The sequence below is a fragment of the Typopeltis vanoorti genome, chromosome 13 (assembly GCF_054136105.1).
Source record: "Typopeltis vanoorti isolate ZY-2024b chromosome 13, IOZ_Tvanoo_1.0, whole genome shotgun sequence".
NCBI lineage: Eukaryota > Metazoa > Arthropoda > Arachnida > Uropygi > Thelyphonidae > Typopeltis > Typopeltis vanoorti.
The window spans coordinates 36,714,764-36,739,432 of record NC_143561.1 but is presented as its reverse complement, the minus strand read 5'-3'; the positions used below and the strand labels follow the sequence as shown (position 1 = coordinate 36,739,432).

Below are 24,669 nucleotides of genomic sequence, written 5' to 3'. Positions count from 1 at the left end.
AAACAATCGAGAAATTAAATATCATGAAGGTGGAAAAATGTTTTGGAAACTATGAAAACGTAGAACTGAAGGAAAGAATACTACAAGAAGAATAAAGATCATGAGAAGCTGTAAGAGTGTGCATAAGAGGAAGTAGCACTTCAGAAGACTGCTTGCTTATTAAGTCTATTAATTATTCATGAGATTTGATTTCTTGGTTAATTATTTATGGGATATGACATGTTTACATGCTTGAGAGAATTGTTATAGAAGTTATGAATTTGAAGTATGCATTTATTTCAGTATAGTTATAAATTACGCAAGGGTACAGTAATATTAATTGACTACCTTGGGAATCAAAGAAAAGGGCTCTATTATCTTTATCAGATAATATAAAAAGTGTGATATATCAGGTGTCTTATCATGAATGTGTAAGGAGATCTTGCTTCAGTAACATGTTCCATTTTATAACAGTGTAACAAGTGCTGGATAAAGGAGATTCTTATACAGTAATTCTTCTTGATTTGCAAAAGCATTGAATAAAATACCACATGATAGAGGACTGTTGAAACTGAACAGAATGGGGGGGATGGATAGTCAGTTAGTAATAACCTGATTACAGGAATGGCTGGCTAATAAGCAGCTGGTGATTTGTGTATGGGAGGGTGCATTGTCTCGAAAGAGAAATGAGGATACTACATGGTTCTGTTTTGAGACTGCTATTGTTTATTCTACATACTGATGGACTTAGCAACTTTGAACAAAAAAAGAAAGAATGAGATGTTCTATCTATTGAGCTGATGGGCTGAAGGATAATTACTGACAAATTTGATATGAAAATCTGCAAAATATGAAAATTAAAAGACTAAAACTAACAGACAGAAATCTAGAAAACACAGACGTTTTCCGTAGAGAACCAACAGAATAGGTTACACATTTCAGCTATTTAAGCATAATTTTTAGTGAAAATGTTAAATTAAATATGGAGATAGATAAATAAATAAAAATAAGCAAAGCTGGTATGCTCCTTAGGAAGCCAGTTGAATAAATTTACAGGAATATGAGAAATCAGCTAAAACATTAAACTAGCAGCATAGAAAACAGTGTTTAAACCAATATTAACATACAGATCTGAGAGCTGGATTAGAAATAAAACAGCTGATCAAAAATTGGAAACCACATATGAGAGATCGAAGGAAAATTAAAAGAATGAACATATGGTATCACTAACAGGGATATCACACAAAGAAGTAGATATCAATATTCAAGAATGTGTAAGCAAGGTTAATCAAGAAGGCATGATAGCTTAAACAGAATGGAAGATAAAAGATCTATGGGATACATGGATACATAGTAGTATACTTAGACTTTGCAAAGGCTTTTGATAGATTACTGCATGATGTTGATAGTCAAACTAGAGCAGATGGGGTTGGATATTAGACTAGTGCATTGAATTGGAGATTAGTTGTCTGGTAAGTATCAACAAGTTGTGTATTGGGGGGGGGGGGGGGAAAGCAATATCCCAGAAAAGGAAAGTTCACTAGTGGTCCTCTCAGGGGTCAGTTTTGTTTAACCTGTATGTTAATGATTGGGAAAGATTTGAATGGGGATATTCGGTTGTTTTCAGATTATGCAAAGTGTTGTGTCCTGAATAAGCATTAAAAAGGTTTATATTAAAATATTCAGGTCACAACATTAATTCTACTCAGGCAGAGAACATGGAACGTTGGCAATAGAAAAAATAAATTGTTTGTGAACACAAGTCAAGATAAAGTTTAAGGAATTGTATAAAATTGTATAAAGTGTTTAAATATAATCTGTATTAAGTGTGGCCTGATAATAGAAATCCATGTAAGCTGGCAAAAATCCGTTTGGAAAACCAGCCTCTTGCACTGAAATAGTAAAGCCTGTGAGTCAGGGCTCAAAGGTCACTTTTACCATCCTGCATTATGAAAGTATTGGAAAGGGAAACCTAAGCGTCTTCCAGAAATAGGAGGCAGACACACATGCGAAAAATTAATAGAGGGAGCTAATGAGATTGACGTGGACACACGTGACTGAGTTGGCACGTGTCGCAAAAATCGAGATTTAACGAGAGGAGAAAATTGAACAAAAAGGCCTTGCATGAAGATTCGAGCTCTTATCTTTTTTTTTCCTGGATTCCTGATCTCTCGGAAGGGTCCTACTCGTCGTAGGAGGGAAGTCCCTGGCCAGTCGCGGAAGGACTTAGTTCGTCCGTCGTAGCGTTCGTATTGGGCCAAGCTATGTCCGTGTTCTAGGATAGCTGTGATGTTGTCGTACGACGGAGGAAATAAATTGAGCCATCCATTCAAGGCGATGTTACCGTTCCACCTCCCATGTTTCCCTCGGAGATTCTACTCGCACAGATCTACGGAAGATATCCTCCAAAGCGATTACATTTGAAGGCCTTGATGATTAGACAAGGCGGGAACAAGTTTTAAGAGTTCAAGGACAGAAATGGTAATGTAAAATTTTGAAATACTAATTCCAGTTGTAAGAAGAGAGTGAATTTCCTGTGTGAACGTTTAAATTGGACTGAACTTAAAGAACTGTAAGAGTAGCCTACAACTAGATACGTGTCCAAGACAGTGTTAAGAATTGTTTGCCCAAGAGGCCGAATAGATACAAGATCAAGTTAAACTAAAAGTGTAATTGTGCTGATGTGTTCCCTGATAGCCACGTGTATCCGAGTGGCTTAATGATAATCTATGAATTGTATTTTATGATTGTATTTAAGGTTATTAAGATTTAGTATGTGTGATAAGTACAAGTTAATTAGAGCTTTTGATCTGAGTTGAGTGCAACCATATTATCCTGTTTTGAAATGTATTATAGTGTATCACCTTAAAGCTCATTAAATTGTTTCATTCGTGTACTTGCCTGATCTGCCTATATTATATGAATTCAAAGCTACCACTCATAAAAATAACAACGAACCAAGCGGGATAAACCCATGAATACTAATGCAATAAGTAAGCCGTGACTGTAAGAAAGAAAAGGACAAGCGAGGGGGAGATAAATTTATGCTTGATCAAATAATCATTAACTCTCTAAAGGAGTCACCCTGAACAAGAATCCTTTCTACCTAGGTATTAGCTGGCGCAGCATAAATATAAATGTGTTAATACTTATAGGGTGAACTTCTTCAGATTGTTTGTTTAGGACATAGAGAGGCCAGTAGGACTGCAAAGCACTGAAGGAGAGACTAATTGATTGTAGAGTTTAAATTATAAGGGAGATAAATGTGTATAAGTAAGGTACAGTGTTAGACGAGTTTTGAATTTAAGAAAGATAGGATGTTGGATTAGTTAAGAAAGGGTAGATAAAGGGTAAATAACTATTTAAGTAAAGAAAAAGCAAACAAGATAAGAAAAAGTCTCAACATAAATGGTGTAGCTGGTAGGATAAAGGAAAGATATAAAACAACAGAAGTTGATCTAAATGATTAGAGTACAAACGTATTATAACAAATAAGTAGAGAGATAAATATCATAAGAAAAACATCGCAACAAAAGCTAGGATGAACTATGAGGAGCAGAGCAGATGTTGTGGTCTTACAAAAAGACTTGGATGGATTGAGTGAATGGGCACAGGAATGGGAATACTGGTTCAATGTTGTAAAATGCAAGATTTAAAAATTTGGAAAACAAATATGGGATGTAGAATTTACTCTTGGTGGGGATATATTGTTGGAGGTGGAGGAAATAAGAGATCTTTAGGTGACAGTAGATAAGGATCTAAAATTTAAAGGATATATTGCCAAAATTGAGAGGACAACAGCACATTCTGGCAATGATGCAGAGGATTGGTAAACGTAAGGAGATTCTGGTTCCACTGTACAAGGCTCTGATTAGGCCACATATGGACTAATGTGCACAGATTTGGTTTTCAAAAGGATTACTACTTAGCCAAAAAATTAGCGGCCACACTCAAGGAATTGGTTGGTCATTCCCCTTCCTACATAAAAAATACATAACAATTCATAAACAAAATTAAAAATATTACACTCAACGACCAAGATCTATTAGTCAGCTTTGACATAACTTCCCTTTTCACCAATGTCCCAATCAATGCTACTATCCTACTCTTACAAAACATATTTCCACACGACATCACGGCCCTCTTTGCCCACGTACTCCGCTCCAGATACTTCGTGTGGCAAAACAATTTTTACCTTCAAAAAGAGGATACCGCCATGGGATCTCCACTCTCCCCTCCAATAGCGAACTTTTACATGGAAGATTTTGAGCAACGAGCTCTAGAATCGGCGTGTCTAAAGCCCAAAATTTGGCTAAGATATGTCGACAATATTTTCGCCATTTGGTCCCACGGCCGCCAAGCACTAGATATATTCCTTAGCCACCTGAACAAACAACACAAACGCATCCAATTCACTACTGAAATTGAAAAAAACAACTCTTCCGTTCCTAGACACACTTTGTCACGCGTCTTCCTTCAGGCTGTCTCTCCTTCTTAGTTTACCGCAAACCTACACACACACACAGGCCAGTACATACACAAAACTTCTTATCACCACCCAACACAAAAACTAGGGGTCATAAGCACCCTTAAACACAGAGCTCAAACCATTTGTTCAAATGAACAAGCTCTTAACCATGAATATGAGACCATCAAACATACCTTTATAAAAAATTGATACAATATAAAAACCATTCACAAGATCCTCCACAAAGATACCACTAATAACAAAAAAGATTTCAAAAATGCTATTGCTATACCACATGTTAGAGGCATTTCAGAAAAAATAGACAGAACACTACACAAATACAACATCAAAACCACCTTTAAACCCCCTGACAAAATTAAGACACCTACTCAGTTCTTCCAAGGATCCCCTGCCACACTTAGCCCACCCAGGGGTTTACAAAATAGATTGCACATGTAACATACCTTACATAGGGGAAACAGGGCGAACCATCCCAATCAGAGAGGATGAACACAAACGTCACATAAAATACATCCATTTTGGAAAAACCGGCCTTTCTGACCATGCACTCCAAACATACCACAGAACTGACTGGAAAGGTACAAAGTCCCTACACCACACCAAAATCTGGTTCGAGCGGAAATTCAAGGAAGCTTGTGAAATGCTCAAACATGATCCAAATCTGAATAAAAATGATGGTCTAACAATTCCAAGAATGTGGAGGACCCATTTACAACCTTCATAGCAACTACGAAGAAAAATCTCAATACAAGACCTAGTGAAGTGTTTTTTTTTTTTTTCTTGAACATTCAATAGCAACCTGTACTGTACAAATCCAAAAGATAATCGTAATATAACTGTATAATTCCAGAAGAATCCTAGTACGTGAGGACTTTAGCAGAGTTTATTGTAGTTTTTATTTTTATTTTATTTATTTATTTAATTTTTATATATATATATATATATATATATTTTTTTTTTCCCCACTAGAGGGCAGGCTAAGAAAAAAGATTAGTTAACAACGTAGATGTAATTTACTTGTATAGAGTGCAACAACATGTAGCTTGTTCTTATACTTCTGAATGTATCCTTCTGAAGATGACCTCAATACAGGGGTCGAAACGTAAAGTTATTATTAATCAGTAAAATAATCTTTTCAACACGTGTGCTTTGTGTTCCTAATTTAACAAATATGAATGCTGATCACCATGTAACCTTAAAAGAAAAAGGATGAAGAGATGTTGGAATTGGAGACTGGTTAGGATAAGATGGTAAGGAGTGGTTATAGGATTAATGCTAAAGTTTTTCATAAACTGGTGGGAAATTGGGAGAGGTCATCACTTGAAGCTGTAAGGAGAGTGTGAGCAAGAGAGTGAAAAACAAGCTTTTTTGCATGGTGAGTTGTGAATGATTGGAATGCATTGCCTAAGAGCATGATGTAAAAGATGAACAAAACAAGTGAGACAAGAATGGTGGGAAAAGATTCAGAAGATGACCAAGTTGAATTGCTAATATGGATGCTAAATGGATACAGATTCCTGCCTTGCTATCAAGAAGCTATTAGTTTGCATTCCATTATGAATGTCTATAAAGGTCACTGGGTTGTAGATTATTTCAATTATATAGCATGCAACCACCACGCCATTTATAGAAGTGTTATAAGATGACCATGTCTGTTTCTACAGACTTCCCAGTCTGATTAGCCCATTCCTTCCTTGTGTTAGAGTACTATAAGTTTCTAACAAGCAGAAATATATCAAAATATAAATAAATACCATTTGTGTGAAAACGTTTGTAAAATAAACAGTCTTGTCTGCTGATCTTTACATACATTAACTCATCTTTAAGTTTTAATTAAGCACACATACAAAAATCACCTGACTTGGTTGATATGCAGCATTCTGAGAGACATTGATTTTTAAATTAGAAAAGATTATGAATTCTTATATTAAAAATTAGACAAAAAATTTAATGTAAAAAATAATGTTAAAAAGTTTTCTGTGTTTGTAAAAGCCAGTTTTGCCCAATTCATGACTACTTCACATGACCTACTCATCTTCAAGTTTTAATGAAGTACACACACACAAACTTATTGTTTTAATACTGACTATATTGTAATGCATACAAACACTTATATTCTTTGCCTACCAGTTTCGTTAGCAAACTGGTAGGCAAAGAATATATCAAGGCTTTGATGGAAAAGCATAAAAAAACTAGTAAATGCAAATTGAAAGGAACATAAAAATGTTATAAACAATCTAGTAGCTAAGGTTACACGTTCACATGACAGAAACTGAGAGGACTTATTGTTCTTATTGTTCTCTGCCGGTTATTAACACTATTGTGGCTTCCTTGAATAAATGATGTCTGTAGTCGTCATCCAAATATGGCATGGAGCTGTTTTGCCACTCTATTGTGTGGTTAGACGTATGGAAGAAATACTTCTGTTGTGGTTTACATCACCAACATGTTCTTTTAGTGTTAATAACCGGCAGAAACCTCAACAGAAATCAGGGTACTATTCTAAACAGTCTGTGGAAAAACCTGATCCTCTCTCTGAACTATGCTTTTCCCTCAGCGCCTTGAAAAAGCTAGACAGTTTGCTAGCAAAACTGGTAGGCAAAGAATGTAAGATGTTTGTACGCATTACAATATGGTCAGTATTAAAACAATAAGTTTGTATGTTTAATTTTCAAACAACCAAATATGTTTAATTTAAGAAGTACACACACACAAAAATACAACTTGGAGGTGTATTCTAAGAAACGCTGATTTTTAAATTAACAAAAAATTATAGAAAACAAGATATCTTTTTAAGAATCATAATTTCTGCTGTTTTGAGATTAATAAACAAAAACAGTATTTTTTTTTATTAGATACGAAATAATGAAAGTAACTCACATATCCCTTGAAAAGAAATAAAACTTTTCATTTTGCTTTTTCTGCAAAACAATAGCTTTTGAAAGAAAACAAACTGCATTATCTGTGTGGTGTACAGAATGCTCCATACACATAGTGATGACATATCACAGTATTGTGATATGTCATCACATGGTATTTCTGTATGCCATTATGATTTATGGCATGTTGCTAACAGTGCTCCAGTGTGATATATGTTCAGGGCTTGAAACATTTTGTGCTGGTTTACATGTAAGGGAAATCTCTCTCTCATCACATGTTTGCCTAGATGTACTCTACCATGGTTGCCTACTATATCATAGTCACATGCTTATTCCTGGATCTGGTCAATTTATAAGCTCTTGTTACTCTATGGCTAATTTTAACCCTGTATAACTACTCTTAAGTACTAATAAGTACTTATGAAGAAAGTACTTATGTTAAGTACTTATGAAGAAAAAATTCATGAATTTTATAAGTGATACAAACCATTCTTTTTTTTTTTTAATAATACTGTTTTTTTTTTTTGCTACGTTTTCACTGCCAACACTTATATCTTGAATTACTTTTATGGAAAAATGCAACCATTTTCTTCTCTGCCATTGTAAGCAAATAATGAAAAAAATTCAATAAAATAACTCTTAATTTTATGCTTATAACTACATTATTGTGTTTCTTAATTCTAATTGGCTATGAAATATTGCTGGATGGACAAGGCTAGTGATGTCATAAAGGAGCAAACTCAGAAAAAATTGAGAAACATTAAGGTCAGAATCAATATAATGAAACATTATGAGAAAATAAATATTTCTCAACTTGTAAGTTTCAATATCCACTATTAATAGCCAAATTCTGAATATACCATCACTGATTAAGAAATAAGCTAAATTGCCTCTGTCTACTGCCTATCTATTTTAAGCTACCACATATGGCATCATTTTATCTTATAGATAAAACGATGCATGCATATCCTAAATCCTCATGCTGGTCACGTTCTGTTATCACGAAATCAATAAGAATTGATAAAACAGGTATTTATAATGAGTAGCATTCCTCAATATGTGATAAAGTAGGCTTAATATACAAAAAATATTTAGGACATGAAACAGAATTATGTAAATAAAACTGGCAATTAAGCCAAAACCTATGTTTGTTTCTTAAATGTCAACTAAAAATGTTACATGTTCAGTGGTGGTGTCATATCACTCAATGAATATGAAAATAACAATAAAGTGTGTTTATGATTATTATTAGTATCAGACCTCCATGGAGTCATACTCATTGCGGGAGATACACATTATCACACACAAAGTTCAGCAACTCATGCCTTAAACTCATTCCATGTGTCTGCATTCACATGGCAGAAATTGCAAGCTTTCAGGTTAACCAAAGGGGTGACATGATTGAGAGAGTTAAACTATTGAGAAGTATTTACAGGATTGACACTGGAGAGATTTTTCATATAGTAGAATAAGGGGAAGGATCAAGGTCAAGAGACCATTCCTGGAAGATGGAAAAGGAGGTGGTGAGTAGGAGGTGAAAACAATGAATTCCATGGTGGTTAGACCATGGAATTCATTGTTTGATAGGGTGGTGAATGTGTGCAGATAGCGAATGAATTTAAGGAGTGGTTATGATACTTTGTGTTGTCTAAGGAGGCTTTTGCAATGAATCTTGTGACTCTTTGGAGGTCCAGAATAATAATAAAAGTTTAGCATACAACAGCATATAATTTCATATCATTTTATGCCATTTTGTAAAATTCAGAGTAAACATTGTCCAATTTAAACCAAAGTTAAAATAATTTAATAAATTTTAGTAAGAATTCAAATACCAAAGTTCATCAAATTCAGTCCATCCAGAGCAGTGCTGTCATACACATATTGATGAAATGGACGAACAGGGAAAGAAACCCTGACAGGTGCTTATGCATCGTCATGAAACACACCTAAAAGATTTTAAAATGATTTTTATAGTGATGTAAAAAAAAAAGTTTAGTTATAAAAAATATTAAAAAGAATGACAAATATTGTGCCTATGATTGGCCATAATTTTTAATAAACCTTCAGAAATTGTTCGCAATTCATATATTGCAATCTACAAATATATACATCAGTGCTTGTGCACATATTCCACCATGACAGACAAATGGAACACACACAGAAATCAAAGATCAGAGAAATAAACAATGGAAATCAAAACTGCAACTTCAAGAATTATGCTTGCTACCTCTGTCTTTCAAAATACAGAAAGTAATGCAGCATCTACCTTCCCAACAACTAACCTTCTCAACTAGAACTTGTATTCACCTCTGACCTAAGACTGCTGTTAGTTTCACCTTGGATCTTGAGATTTACTGTTAATTTCACCTTTAAAATTGGGATCTTCTGCCTTGTAAGTTAAAATGTAGTTCTATCTCTGATGGTTCTTTTCTAACAACCATCGTTGATGAGATGGTTATTAGAAACATTTGGATGCTAGCCCATAGGAGAGAAGTCATATAACCTGTTTGCACAAAGATATTCATTTTTTCAAAGAAAGAAAGGCTGTGTAACAAAAAGTTGACATGTGAAAATATTATGTGCAACCTTAACCAATTACAAGAAAAAACACATTCATCATCAATTTTTGATAGGTTCCTCAAGGAGCATATACAGAGGACCCCCCCCCAATTTTTTATTTATTTTGTATGGGGTTCTCCCCCTCCCCCCTTCTTCCCTCCCCAAAAGGGATGGAGGAGAAAGAAGGGGGTGGAGAAACCCCATACAAAATAAATAACAAAAATTAGTATAAATAAATAAATAGTACTACAAAATTAAATTCATATTATTACTAACTTCCTATACACAAGTTTCTTCTAAATTAATCTGTTATCTGTCAGGACTCCAACATTGTGAGATTTTACATTTTAGCCCTCTAAAATAACATTAACTGCATTAATCCAACTATATATCTTTTATTATTAATCAGACTACAGATGTCTATGGAGGTCTGTTGATGATGATGATAATTATTATTACGGGGGACTTCAGGGAGTCCTTAGACTCATCGAGGGAGGCCCTAAACATCATGTCCACACAACTATTCGACATTTTCACAGCATCTATCATACCTTGCCTTGAACTCATTCACTGTCATAGCATCCACAACAGATTCTGGCAGCTTATTCCACTCATTTACCACTCTAAAAGTAAAGAACCCAGCTCTAACACCCTTGCTAACCACACTCTTGCCAAGCTTCCATGGAGTCCCCTAGTTCTCCCTCCACCAGTCCTGATCTCAAAAAATATCCTCTGAATTAATCCTATAGAAACCCTTCAGCAATTTGAATGTCTCAATCATATATCCCCTTTTCCGCCTATCAACCAATTTCTGCAACCCACAAATCTTTGACCTGTTCTCATAAGGTTCATTCCATAGACCTGCTATCATCTTGGTCACTCGCCTCTGGATCCTCTCTGCCTCCTCCCCATCAAGAAGAAACCTAGGATCTGGGCACATAATCAAGATCGGGTCTTATTAAGGCTCGATATAGAGGAACAATAACTTGCTTATCTCTGCTCCACAAAGTATTCTTCAGCATCCAAGTGATTTGATGTGCTGATTTAGCCACTTTTGCGATGAGCCCCCCTGAACTTCATTTCCCTATCTACCAACACTCCCAACTCCCTGGCCTCAATCTCCTGGAGTACAGTTCCACCAATGTGGTATACTGCTGCTAATCTTTTCACCCCAAAATGCATAACCTTACATTTTGTCACATTAAATTGACATCCATTCTCCTTAGCTCAGAACTCCAATCTATCCAAATCATCCTGCAAGATTTTGACATCTTCTGCATTCACTATTGCCCTACCCAATTTAGCATCATCAGCGAACAAACAAACCATTCTTCTTAGATCCTTCCCTATATCGTTAATTAACAAATTAAACAACAGTGGTACAAGAACAGAACCCTGCAGCACACCACTAGTCACAGGCCTTCTTTTGGATTCTATTCCTGAATAAACTACTCTCTGATATCTCTCCATCAACCACCCACCTATCCATCTCGCCAACCCTATATCCATTCCCATATGTTGCAGTTTATGGATTAGAATTCCATGTGGTATCCTGTCAAAGGCCTTAGCCAGGTCCATTCGTTTACAGTATCACTGTAAACCAATATACTATATAATAATACCAATACACTGTATAATAATAATAACATATTATTCTTCCTTCTGACAACAAATACTTTTCAGATGATCCTCCCTGGGAAAACAAGTTGCCAGTAAGTTTTTCTAGCAGTGACAGTAGATATGACATGAAACTAATCTGCACAAAGTAAATCTTGCTTCTGAGAATCAAAGTCCCAAAGAACATGCGTCCACTTGTACACATTGAATCTGAGACTGGAAACTGGCACACAAAATGTTTCTCTGCACACATGAGCTAGCAAAAATAGAGAGAATACTGGTGTGCCCCATTATGTATCCACTAGATAATGAATGAGAGTGGACTCAGCTCATTAAACTGTATTCTGTGCTAGCTTAAACCAAAAACAAACATGATGGTGCAACATGATGAAATTAATGTCAGATGGAGCATTGTTCAGTTAAACAAGGTCCCTATGTTTTCGTTAATCAGGAAACTAGGTCAAACGGCGAAAAGCTAGGTACTAAAACAAATTCAATATCAGAATTCAAGATAGACACCATCAACAAAAATATCAGTGGAAAAGAAGTCAAACTGACAGAAGAACTAGAAAATTACCATATGGACATAAATGGTATTACTGAGATTAAGGCTAAAACAAGTGAGATCCTGCTAAATAATAAATATAGGATATCACATTAGTATGGGATACATACTAAGGCAAGTGATATGAAGTCATTAGCCTCTATATACAAGTAGCTCAGATGCAAATATTTTTCATGCGCAAAACTTTGTTTTGCTTTCTTGGGAAAAAGGATTAAAACCAAGTATAAAATTTCTTGGTATGTTTAACATATTTTGCACTCAAGATAAGAAACTTTCAACATATATATATATATTATATATATATAATATATATATATATATACACACACACACACACACAGGTATCCCTCGATTAACGAGGTTAATTAATCCCTCAATGTTACCGCGTATATCAAAATCGCATTAATCATATCTAAAATCAATGGTAAAAATTACAATTCGTCCACGATCGATTACTGTATTAATAATTCGCTTTATATGGTACTCTTTTAGGAAAGATAAAAAATGAATGCAAAGTAAATGTTTAATAAATACTTGTACCTACATTATTTACTGCAATTTTTTTATCAAAAGAAGTTATCAAGAGTCGTTTGGACAGTTTTAGTTTTTTTTTCTTTTCAGCATAAATTCTACGATAACAAGCAAAATGACTCTTCAGACCTTGGCAAACAAGCAATAAAACATAAAGAAAACACACTGCAAATATAATACATGATAGTACAAATTAAGTGGATATTGAATCCAACATTATTTCATAGCCGAATACAGAAACTAGAAGTTTCGTGTCGAATATATAGAAACTAAAAGTTACGGCAGATGCAAGCATAAGCAACCTTATGGGCAACTCGTTGTAAAGGTGGAGTAAGCTCCTGATCACTGTCCTTAGTATTTTCCATAATGTAAAGCACATCCCCTAGAGGAGATGTATGATCAATAAGCCTTTGGCTATCTATTTCAGTAATACATGATGGTTTATTTATTTCCAGTTACAATCTAGAAATTATTGAACAAAGAATTAAAAAAAAAAAAACTAAACCATACTATACTGACATCGGAGGTCGTGGTATATCTCTCAGATACAATTTACTGAGAAATATCACAAACGTTTACATAACATATGTTAAACCAAACTGACAGCAAAAAACAGTGCGGAATATCACTCGTAACATATGAACGTACAGCTACTCGTGACCTCCAAGCTACACGGAATTGTATAAGAATATTTTTATTAAATATTTTGCATGTATCTGTCAGATCAGCTGCAAACTCTGCAGGATTAAAGACACATTAATCAAAACTCTTGCTGCGTATAACAAGGGATTGCCACAATTAATTTTGACGCGTTAATCAAATCCCGCATTAAGCAAGGGATACCTGTATATACATACATATTATGCAGAATCATAATTGCCGGCCTGGTTGGCCGAGTGGTTAGCGTATCTGCTCTCCAGCCAAAAGGCTGTGGGTTCGAATCCCAACATGGGCATGGATGTTTGTGATTGTCTGTGAAAATACTAGTGGTGTTGGTGGGTGGTAGGTGATGTTAGTGTAGTTGCAATTCGTTGTGGAGTGAGAGCCCTCCCTCGATGAGTCTTTTAACTCCCTGGAAGTGTCATGTAATAATATATATATGAAAAGAAAGGTGATCAGCAAAGGCTCATAAGCATTATGAAGTACAAGCAAGAAGGGTAACCACCATAGTAAAGAATGCAATATCAGATTGAGAAGAAATCAGCAAAAAAGGCTAAAGAAATTTCAGAGTTCTTTTGGTGAATAACAGGTTAGCAATAATAAAAATTAATAATGATTTTAATGGATGTTGATGTTGGGAAGGTAATAGAAGACAAAAGTTGAGTTACTGAGTGATCACTTTGCAAAGGCATATGATCCAGGTCAAGGTGCTACAATGACAAATGTAATAAAGAACAATATGGGAACAGATAGGTGAAATGGAGATACTTAAGATGATGCAGAATCATAATGAAGATGGCCATTTCATCAGATTGTATAATGATCCTTGCCAATTTCCTTGCATATTCTCATAATATGCAAGGAAATTGGCAGAACTTCTGACAAGGTTGTTGAATTTAAGTCTAAGTTTTTATAAGGTGCCAAGGATTAAAAAAAAAAAAAAAAAAAAAGATGGCAAAATAGTTCCACTGAATAAATGAGGCTCCATTATGGACTATCAGTATTAAGGTACTGAAGAAGTATGTCAAAGACAAAATTTACAAAGACATGATCTTTCCCAGAATATATACCCTATGGTTTCTGAAAGATATGCCTTAGTAATTTACTCACTTTCTATAAAGTGACAGGTGAATTGGATAAATGGCTATATAATAATACTGCTGAACTTTGCAAAGGCATCTGACAGGTTACCAAATGGAACTATTACATAAATTCATGCTAATAGAGATTGATATGAAGATAATATGGACAAGAATATGGCCAAAGACATCAAAGAATTGCATATAAAGGTGCAGATTCTAGGAAAAGGTGGATGACCAAGGTGTATCACAACACTCAGCACTATTATTATTATACAGGTATCTCTCCATGAAGTCAGAAGACTCATCATGGAAGATCCATTTATTCACACACTAGCCATTGTTTACACACTACCTATCATACTTCTCCTTAAACTCGTTCACTGATGAAGCACCCATAACCACCTCTGACAATCCATTCCACCCATTCGCCATCCTCCAAACAAAAAACCTAGTCCTAACATGCTTGCTGATTACACTCTTATACAACTTCCACTGGCGACTCTTTGTTCTCTCCCTTTCTATCATGTACTTAAAAAATTCTACATCATCAATCATAAAAATCTCTTTAATAACTTAAATGCTTCTAGCAATATCTCCTCTGTTTTGTCTATCAGCTAATTTTGAAGTCTACAGACAGTCAATCTATGCTCATGGATGTGGCCAGGCAGTCCAGATGTGGCCTTATTAAATCCTTATAAGGAGAACAATAACCTTTCTATCCTTGCTTGTTAATGTAACAATGTAATCTTCTGATGTGCTGTTCTGGTTATGATGTGCACTTCGCAATCTGCCCTCTAAACTTCAATTACCTGTCTATGATCACATCCAAGTCCCTGGCCTCATCAGTTTCCTGCAGTTCAGCTACATCAATATAGCACACAGTTTCTAATCTCATCCCAAAGTGCATTACCTTACATTTAGCTACATTAAACTCTTTGCCCACACTGCTAATCTGTTTTAGTCTTTCTGCAGGATTTCTGAATTACTACTGCTCTTCCCAGTTTGGCACCATCACCAAACAACTGAATATTTTCTGCCAAATCATTTCATATATCACTGATATACAAGTTAAACAACAGAGGACCAAGTACTGAGCCCTGCAGTACACCACTGGTCACTTGCCTTCTCCTGGACTCAACTCCTCCATAAACCACTCTTTGATATCTGTCCATCAGCCACCCTCTAATCCAAATCACCAGATTTATATCCATCCACATTTGCTCCAACTAAAGGGATTTTTCAATATGTGACAAGAAGAGAATAAAGGAATCACTTCTGAAATTTAGCAAGCACATGAAGACTACATGAGACCCATTGGTTCAGAGGATCACTCTGATGTTAAGAAATACGTCGATAAGTAGAGATAAGGAGGCTGTTATCCCTCTTGATAAGATTTGATATGGCAATATTTGTAATTCTACATACAATTTTTTGAGTGTGTGTGTGTGTGGTGGAGAGGATCTGGAAGCAAGTAGCTATAATGAAAAGTTCTTATGATGACAGACTGAAGATTTGCGAGTTATTACAAAACTGGTTAAGAGACAGAAACAGGGGATATGAGAGAAACACAGAGGGAGTGTTATAGGATTGATGGAGAAGAAAGTTTTCAATACATGACAAGAAGAGAACAAGGGAATCACCTCTGAAATTTAGCAAGCACAAGAGGACTACATTCTTTGCTTAGAGAGTGGCGAATGAGCAGAATGAAGACAAATCTTGTGTGAATAATAGTCAGTGTGGGCCTGCAATAAAGAATCTTTGAATTCTATAGAGATGCCTGGCTCATAATAACAGACAAAAGAGGCTAAATTTACCCTGCCTAGAGAATGCTGACTCACAGAGTATGTGTAACAATTTTTCCCTACATCCAGGAAGGATAGTGGAGACTGTTTCTTGTTGTTTGGATTGGGGACTATTGGTGCTGAAGGCAACTTCATGTATTTCAACACTCTGAATAACTCTGGTACCCACATACACAATGACAATTCTACAAAGTTTAGATCATGAGCCAAGAAAGAGCTGCAGGTCTCAAAAATGGTCTGCCACTAACTCGCTTGATGAATTAATGAACATGAAGGTAAAAATTGGTGAAAATTCATTTATGGAACAATATGAAAATTAAAGAAATTGTCAGATGAAAATTTATGAATATTATTAAAGTTTAGAAATAAATGCTACTATAATTTTTTTAACAATAAAGACATTTAAAAAAAATTTAATAAGTCGAGATTTAATCTGAAAATAGCAAAGTCTTTATGGTAATAGATCCAGTGCTTGTATTCCAACCCATATAAGCTTATTATTTGATAACTGAACCAAAAGCCATAATGAATCAAAAATACTATAGATTTTAAAATGCTATGAATTAAAGAACCAAAAAAAAAAAAAAAAAATCTCATATGCACAACAATCCAGAATCATGAATGATGGTGTACTGTCTGTCTGTATACAAGAGCAACTCCATTACAATAAAAGCTTTGCTATTTTATGATTTAATATTAAGAGCTGCATGATAATTTGAGAAAACCCTAAATATTAAAAAAATATTAATATTTAGGATTAACATCATCTTAAATAATGATGTAGTTACAGAGATAACATGTAAAGGGTAATGTATTTTCAAGAAGAATACGGAAACAAATAAGTGGCAAGATATTGTTGATGATAGCCGAAGAACTTCAACCAAGAAAAATAGAACTTGGAAGTATTCATTTGGGTCTCTGGGCATTTGAGGCTACCTGGTGCCAAATAGATTATTTTCTCTAATAGAACAAAATAATAATAAATAATCTAATCCAACAATATATTTTGTCCAATAGGACAAAATATATTGTTGATTGCTCTTATAGATAAGAGGCTCACAGGAAGATGTGGATACCAATGAATGACAGATTAACAAAATGAGTACAGGCCAAGTAATTATAATGGGGGACTCAACTATGAAGACACAGAATGGAGAGAGGAAAGAAAGCATGGTAAGATGAAAGTGGAATTTATAGAGTTACTATAAATTCCACTGGGCATACCCACGATCACGAGAATAAACTAAGTGAGGATTTTACGTGGATGAGTAGCAGGAGCTGCAAAATTTTTTCTGCACATTGTTTCATGTGCATCCATGTTTATCATGCATTTTATTCTAGGTTGAATGTAAATTACCATTTTAAAAGCAGTTCCTGTGGTTATTTGGAGATCTTTAATACATGTTATGTGCAGGTGGAAAATGTTTTCCTTTACAATTTCCAGGTGAACTAATGCAAGTTATTAAGGGTAGGCTTCAAGATGGCCCATGTATTAAATAGATCTCTGTCCAACCTATCATCTACTGGGCACATTGTTAATATAGTCCTGAAGTTTAAGAGCATTATGTTACTGCATAATTTTGCTAAGCAATTTATTCTGAATCATGATTCCTCTATGTAGTGAAGAAATTAACCACATTTTATGAAGTTTTATTTCTTTACTGATGTAAATAAGTGATGTGTTGAAACTGCTGCCTATAATCATAATGCAAGATATGTACTGTTCAGTCTTTCTCAAAGTAATGTAACAGGCAGGATGCTATGCACAAAAGATAAAACATTCTTGGCTCATTGGTGTAGTTGCAGTTCGTTGTAGTTCGTGAATTGAGTAGTGGAGACAGAGTTGTAGAGTAGGTGCCCTCCCTCGATGAGTCTTTGGACTCCTTGGAGGTGTCATGTAATAATAATTTGATGACTGAAGAACTCCGAGCTTCGAACAACTGGTTGTGTTTAGAACAATAATGATTAGCCTTGTGGTTACATGTTTTTAAAACGTTTACTTGCATGACCTCTCTCTCTATGATTCTTCCTTTGCAAAATGAAATCTCTCCTCAAAAGGTGGACAATTTTCATGATTGGAAAAAATTTAGAGATCCATAGGAAAGTATTTCAAAAGAGATCATGTAACCAGATGAATATTAATTGTTTACAGTATAAGAAACCAGAAGAACTTTTTTTTGATAGGCTTTCATATTTCATCTATGTTTGATTGCTTAGGTGATTAAGACCACAGAATAATTAATTCTGCCTTTGAATGCACTGTATGCAGTTCCTCTACACTTACACCACCAGCTCCATCTGCTGTGATGCTGATGTCACCAAGCCATTTAACATTCTGGCAGGCATCAACCAAGGATTTGCCCTATCATCATTTCTGTTTATCCTGTGCATGGAACACAGTGACTGCAGACCTGCAACAACCCCACCCACGGACTCTACCATATACTGATGATGTCCTACCAGCCCAAAAGAATGAGATAAACTTGAATTACTGGTCAAACCAGTGGAAAACACAACTTGACAACTTCAGTTTGTGACTCAACCCGACAACTTCAGTTTGTGACTCAACCCGACAAAAACTGAATATTTAGAATGTGGCACCCAGACAGATGGCACAATTCTAGTCAATAGTACTGAACTTACTAAGATCTGTAACTTTCAGAACCTCGGATCCCGTATGGCATCTGACAGTACCCTCCCAGATGATAGAACATGCATTAATGTTGCCTGGCTGAAATGGCACCAGGGAACTGGAGTCCTGTGTGACAAGAAAATACCCCCGTGTCTCAAATCCAACCCCTATTGCACTATCATCCAGCCAGTTGCACTTTATGGAGCAGAATGCACCTGTAACAAAACAGCATGAACAGGGCACTAAACATTATGGAGATGTGGATGCTCTGATGAACACTGGGATACACAACTAGACCATATTAAAATGATGACATCCAGGAAACCCTTGGTGTTTTCTCAATCCCAGAGAAGATAAGGGAAGCACATCTACAATGGCATGGTAATGTGGCCAGCGCTGACAAGGCATCTGTTGCAGGATGGGCCCTCATATGTAGCCCAGATGGTCGACGACCTAAAGGATGCTTGAAAAAGCAATGGATGGGCTAAATGAAGACATGTGAGCTATGGGTGTCCACCCTACTGATGCTGCAAACCAAATGCAAAACAGCAGATTCTGCACCAAGCAGGACAACACTAAGAAGAAGAAGAAACCAAAAGATCTTTAAAGAAATGGATGGTGTGAGTCTGCAACAAGGCAGTTGGCCTAATACAGTGAAAGGAATGAGAAAATTACATTATGCAAAACATCAAGGAGCACAGGAAGCAGTGTGGAAGGGCATGAAACACCACACTGCCAACTGTCTACGGTCAATAGTTTCTTGCAATCTGATATGAATAATATGAATAAAGATTTTAGGCTAGGTAGCAACTCAAGTTTTCTAGTTGTTAAATAATTAATTTATCTAACATTTTATAAGTGTATTTTTGATCAGGCTATAAATCAGTCACCACTCTAAAATCTTATAATTTTAAATAAATGAAGATTTGACATTAGCTGTAAACTAATTATGTAAACGTGGCATGTAACAATCTGAAAAATAAGAATCTTTCTGAAAAATATTTATTCACCAAAATATATTCCAAAAACTTCAATGAACTCTTAACAACAAGGTCCTGAATGAACATCTCCAGAGTAATGCGATCAAAGTAAAATAAAGTTGATAATCAAAATACTTTTAAGGTAACAAAGAACAGTATAACTATTTGTATAATAGAATATCATTCATTTTGAAACAAGCCCATTTGTGCTAAATGAGTAATCACAAAAAAAAAAAAAAAAAAACAATCAAGAACTACTGATGTGTATTAGAGAAAAGTTTATGATTTAATTCATGGGAGGAAAGGTAAAAATGCATGTGTATGTTCAGCAATGGTGTACATCGGGGATAATGGTGTGAAAGGCACTGAGCATAGTTATGTATATGGTAAAAGGATGGAAACTTATGCTTTGGGTTCGGACCTTCTGAGTGTCTGGTGAGGGAGAAAGCTGTCCAATAGGGGCCAAGCAGACTATAGATCTATGTATAAGAAAAAGCCAGGTAATTTATGTCTACACAAATACCAAGAGTATCAGGAACAGAGGGATTGAGTTCATTGCTTTATTAAATATGTTGTGGCCTAAGATTGTTGGCATTAGTATAAAACTTGGCTATGAGAGTCAGATGTTGTAACTGGAATAGATTGTAAAGGGTACAGTATTTTTAGAAATGACAGAAGATAGGACAAAAGGGGGACAGTACTACTAATGATATCAGATGACTTCAGTCCAATTAGCATAGAGATGCATGAAAGCAATAATGGTAATAATGTCCCATGTAGTAGTGAATTTGAGGTTATTTGGTGTGAAGTGGAGACTAATAGAATGAAAAATATGGTGAGATGTTGCTATAGACCTGGCAGTTCAGTTTCTAGGCACAATGAAATGCATTGCAAAATTAACCTGGTGGGTAAAAAAAAGAGTAACATTATGGATGACAAATTATCTATCCAAACATAGATTGGGTAGAGAAGAAATCTCGTGATAAGACTGAAAGAGAATTTATTGAGTTGAGAAAACTTTCTCAAGTAGCATGTGAAAGAAGAAACTCTAGGTCAAAGCATGTTAGATTTGATTATAGCATCAGAAGCAGTCCAAGTTATGAATACAACTATTTTACCACCAATTTGTGACAATGATCATGCTGTACATTCCAGGAAAGTAGCAAATACACATTTCAATTAGTATAGGCTACATGCTAAACTACACAGCTGGAAATTATGACAAACTCAGGGGAATACTACCTTTGGTTCCATAGTTAATACAGATATTCCAACATCAGCAATGCAAGGGAATCTAAAAAAAAGTGCTTAAATGAGGCAGTATCTGAATATATCCCCAGTGTTCAAAAAATAAATAGGCTAGGAGCGAAATGAATGTGCAACCTTATTAAGCAAGAGATCCATAAGAAAATGATGTGGAAGGAATATCATGAGAAGGAGAGGAAGAGGAGTTATGAAATACATAAAGCTCAAAAAAAGTTAAGAGTTGTGTTGGCTATGCAGGCTAAAGGAAATCCAAAAGAACTTTGTTGTTATGCCACAAGTAAAAGAAAGAACAAATGCAATAATAACTTTACTCAACACAAACAGTATTATGTCGCAAGCTGATAATACCGTTCAATTAATGGCCACTTTGTTAAGATACATCAACCCTGTGTACGAAACATGGTAACAGTGCTACTACTACACTGAATGAAGAGATAGAGAGGTGCATGACAATGAGGTTGAAAAATTGTTACATAACTTGGATGACAATTTGACATTAGGGACATATGGAATATCAGCATGTAAGCTAAAAGAACTTTCAGCCAAATTGGCTAAGCCTTTGACATATTTGTATAACTTGAGTCTCAGATCAGGAAGAATGGAAAGAATGTATGATAGTTCCGTTGTACAAAGGTAGTGCAAAAACCCACCTATCACCATTTCTGGAGAGGTGGTGAAGATTTTAAAGAAGTTGGTAAGAACTTGCATACAGAAATGGGTTGACAAACAAACTATACTCTGCAAATAGTGGCATGGGTTTACTAAAGTGAGCTCATGTTTTAGAAATTCATCTTATTTTATTACAATGCCAGCTGAGTTGGATAAAGGAAATGGATACACTATGATACTGTTGGACTTTGCTAAGGCACCTGATAAGATACTACATGAAAGGCTGCTGCATAAACTGGATAATGTGGGTTTGGAATATAAACGTCAGACTGGCATGAGTGGATGGTTGACAAATAGCTATCAAAGAGTGATATACAGTGGGCGTGAATCTGCCAGATTTAAGATGACCACTGGTGTACATGAGGGATCAGTCCTTGAACCATTGTTGTTTTATCTGTACATTAATGACATTAGGAAGGATCTAAGAGGAGATTTTCAATTGTTTGCTGATGATATAAAGATAGGCAGGACGATCAGAGATGCTACGATATCGAGCACTTACAGAATGATTTCAACGGGCAAAATTTGGGCAAATGATAAGGGCCTATCAATTCAATGTTAGTAAATGTAAAGTTATGCACAATGAGATTTCCAGCAGCAGCATATCATGTTAGCAGGGTTATGCTACAAGAAACTGATAAGCTAAGGATCTTGGCATTATGATGGGTAGGAATTTGAAATTCAAAGGTCATAGTAAAAAAATTGCAAGTACAACTCAGAGGATAATTGAGATGTTGAAACAAACCTTGACATGTAAGGATAATGAAGTCATTCAGCCTCTTTACAATGCCTTGATATGACCACACCTGGACTACTGTGTGCAGACTTGGTATCCTGGGATCCACCGGGATAAAGAAGCTGTGGAAAGAGTGCAAAGAAGAGTTAAAGATTATATCAGGATTATGGAATGTAGATTATATGGATGTGGACTACAAACTCTGGTTAACAGGAGAAAGAGAAGTGATATGATAAGTCTATAAACTTCTGAATGGGTGTTACAGAATACTGTCTGATGAAATCTTTTTTGTTATATGGAAGGTGGATAGAGACATGGAAGTAAAGTTTTTTTCAGAGTTAATAAAGGGATAAGAGCTAGATTTTTCTCTCACAAAGCAGTGAGTGAATTGAACATTTTCCAATTGAAGTGGTGTGTACATCTAGTATGAATGAGTTTAAGAGAAAGTTTGAAAGCTATTTGAGGTGGTATACAGCCTCTCTCAATGAGCCCTTGATTGCCTGGACGTCACAGAAAACTATTAATTATAATTATTCATGTGATCTTCTTTGTTTACATGATTCAACTACATGAATAATAGTATTAGCAAGAAATCTAACTTTGTGTGAATTTGTATAAATCCAATACACCTTAAGTTTGTATAAGCAATGAAGTCTGAATTGAATTTCATTCACTGTTGGTACCAACAAGTGAATGAATTTAAATGAATGACTTTGGAATGCTCATAGGGAGCATTCTAAAAGACCTCTCACCAGCTTCGTCACTCAACTCTGGATCATTTATGCCACTTCCTGATCTCCAAGAAATACAAACGACCAAATATATGCACAATAGTCAAGATGCAGATCACAGCCTTATAAAGACAATAACCTTCCGATCTTTACTTGTGCTTTTTTCAACATCCAAGTAATTCTTTTTAGCAACTACAAGGACTTTTAATCAAATTAAATAAATAATTATAACAAGTTAAACTTAGAGTTTTAAACTAAATAATTCTTCTACATGTTTACTATCTTTTGGCTGACAGCATCTTTAGGAAGAACATGCAAAAGATCTTTATCTCTACTTGCCCACTTAACCCACACTTTATCCTTCTGACTGTGGGTATGCAGTCTGATACTGCTTCTCTGAAACAATTCCTAACCACTACCCATGCACTACTGATATTCTTTCCTTTTGCTTAAGCCATTCTTTTCCTTTAGCTTAGGAGGCAGCTTATGTTCCAAGCTGCCGCCTAAGTCTGTCATAATTACAAGCTTTGTAGTTCAACATAAACCCTTTCTTGACAAAAAAATTCAACGTTTAGTAACCTCTCAGGACAAAACTGTACGGTCACTTTCCTCAATCAGAGGCAGAATGGCTACTGTGATTATATCATCTGATGCTATTACCAGATCTAGCACTCTCAAATCCCTAGTCCTTTTCATGAGATGCTGTTTCAGATAATTATCCCTTAGTAACTGTATAAATTCTATTTCCATCTTGATGTGAGCCCTTTCCTCCCTCCAATCAATGTCTCCCATAGTTTTATAAGAGTAAAGAAAAATATTTGCTCACTCTTATAAAACATCCAAGCATAATTTCTTCCCCACACACTTCAATATGCCCTCCATAAAAAATTAACTCATAAATCCCAACTTCTCTCAAATACACCATATTAGGATATGGTTATTATCCTCTGGGCACTCTCCAGGATTTCTTCATTCCATGTAAAATCAATACAACCAAATGTGCTTGCAGCTGTAGGGGTTGTTTACTCCTTTTTTTTTTTTTTTTTTGCATTTTCCTCCCATAAATTACCTCCCTACCGGGAGGTTCCTACATGCTTCATTGCATATATTACATGTCACTTCTGAGTAATGATTAACATTTATATTTATATTTTTGTATCATTATTCATATTTACATTTATAAATCTATATGTATGTATTCTGACCTTTACATCCATATTTATATTTTTATATATACACATATTTAGCTATATGATTCACACAATATCAGTAATTTGTTACATTACAACGACTGGAAGTTGATCATATACTGGCAAATTTAATTAATTCTGAATAATACTTTTGGATAAGTCTCTGTTTTGACACTGGCCACTTGTCTCCAGAAGTGATGATGTGTTGTATTAGGGGCATCCAGATGGAGCCCAGTAGCTGACAGTCAAAGTATGTGATCGACAGTCTGTTGAAGGTGTGGACAAGAAATGCATGATGGAGA

The 24,669-nt window shown here is 35.3% G+C and overlaps 1 protein-coding gene across 7 annotated transcripts in view; it reads right to left on the bottom strand.

Moving 5' to 3' along the window:
* Positions 1–24,669, bottom strand: part of LOC150100053 (MAGUK scaffold protein DLG1-like) — a 741,341-nt gene that overhangs the window by 697,996 nt on the left and 18,676 nt on the right. For 4 of the 7 annotated variants that reach the window (XR_016549250.1, XM_090402765.1, XM_090402770.1 and 1 more), the window contains 2 exons: positions 22,456–22,568; positions 9,180–9,293 (listed from right to left, as the gene is read on the bottom strand). The gene's annotated coding sequence lies outside the window, so the exon portion shown is untranslated. The remainder of the gene's footprint in view (positions 1–9,179; positions 9,294–22,455; positions 22,569–24,669) is intronic. The other 3 variants (XM_090402768.1, XM_090402766.1, XM_090402769.1) reach the window with 2 other exon arrangements.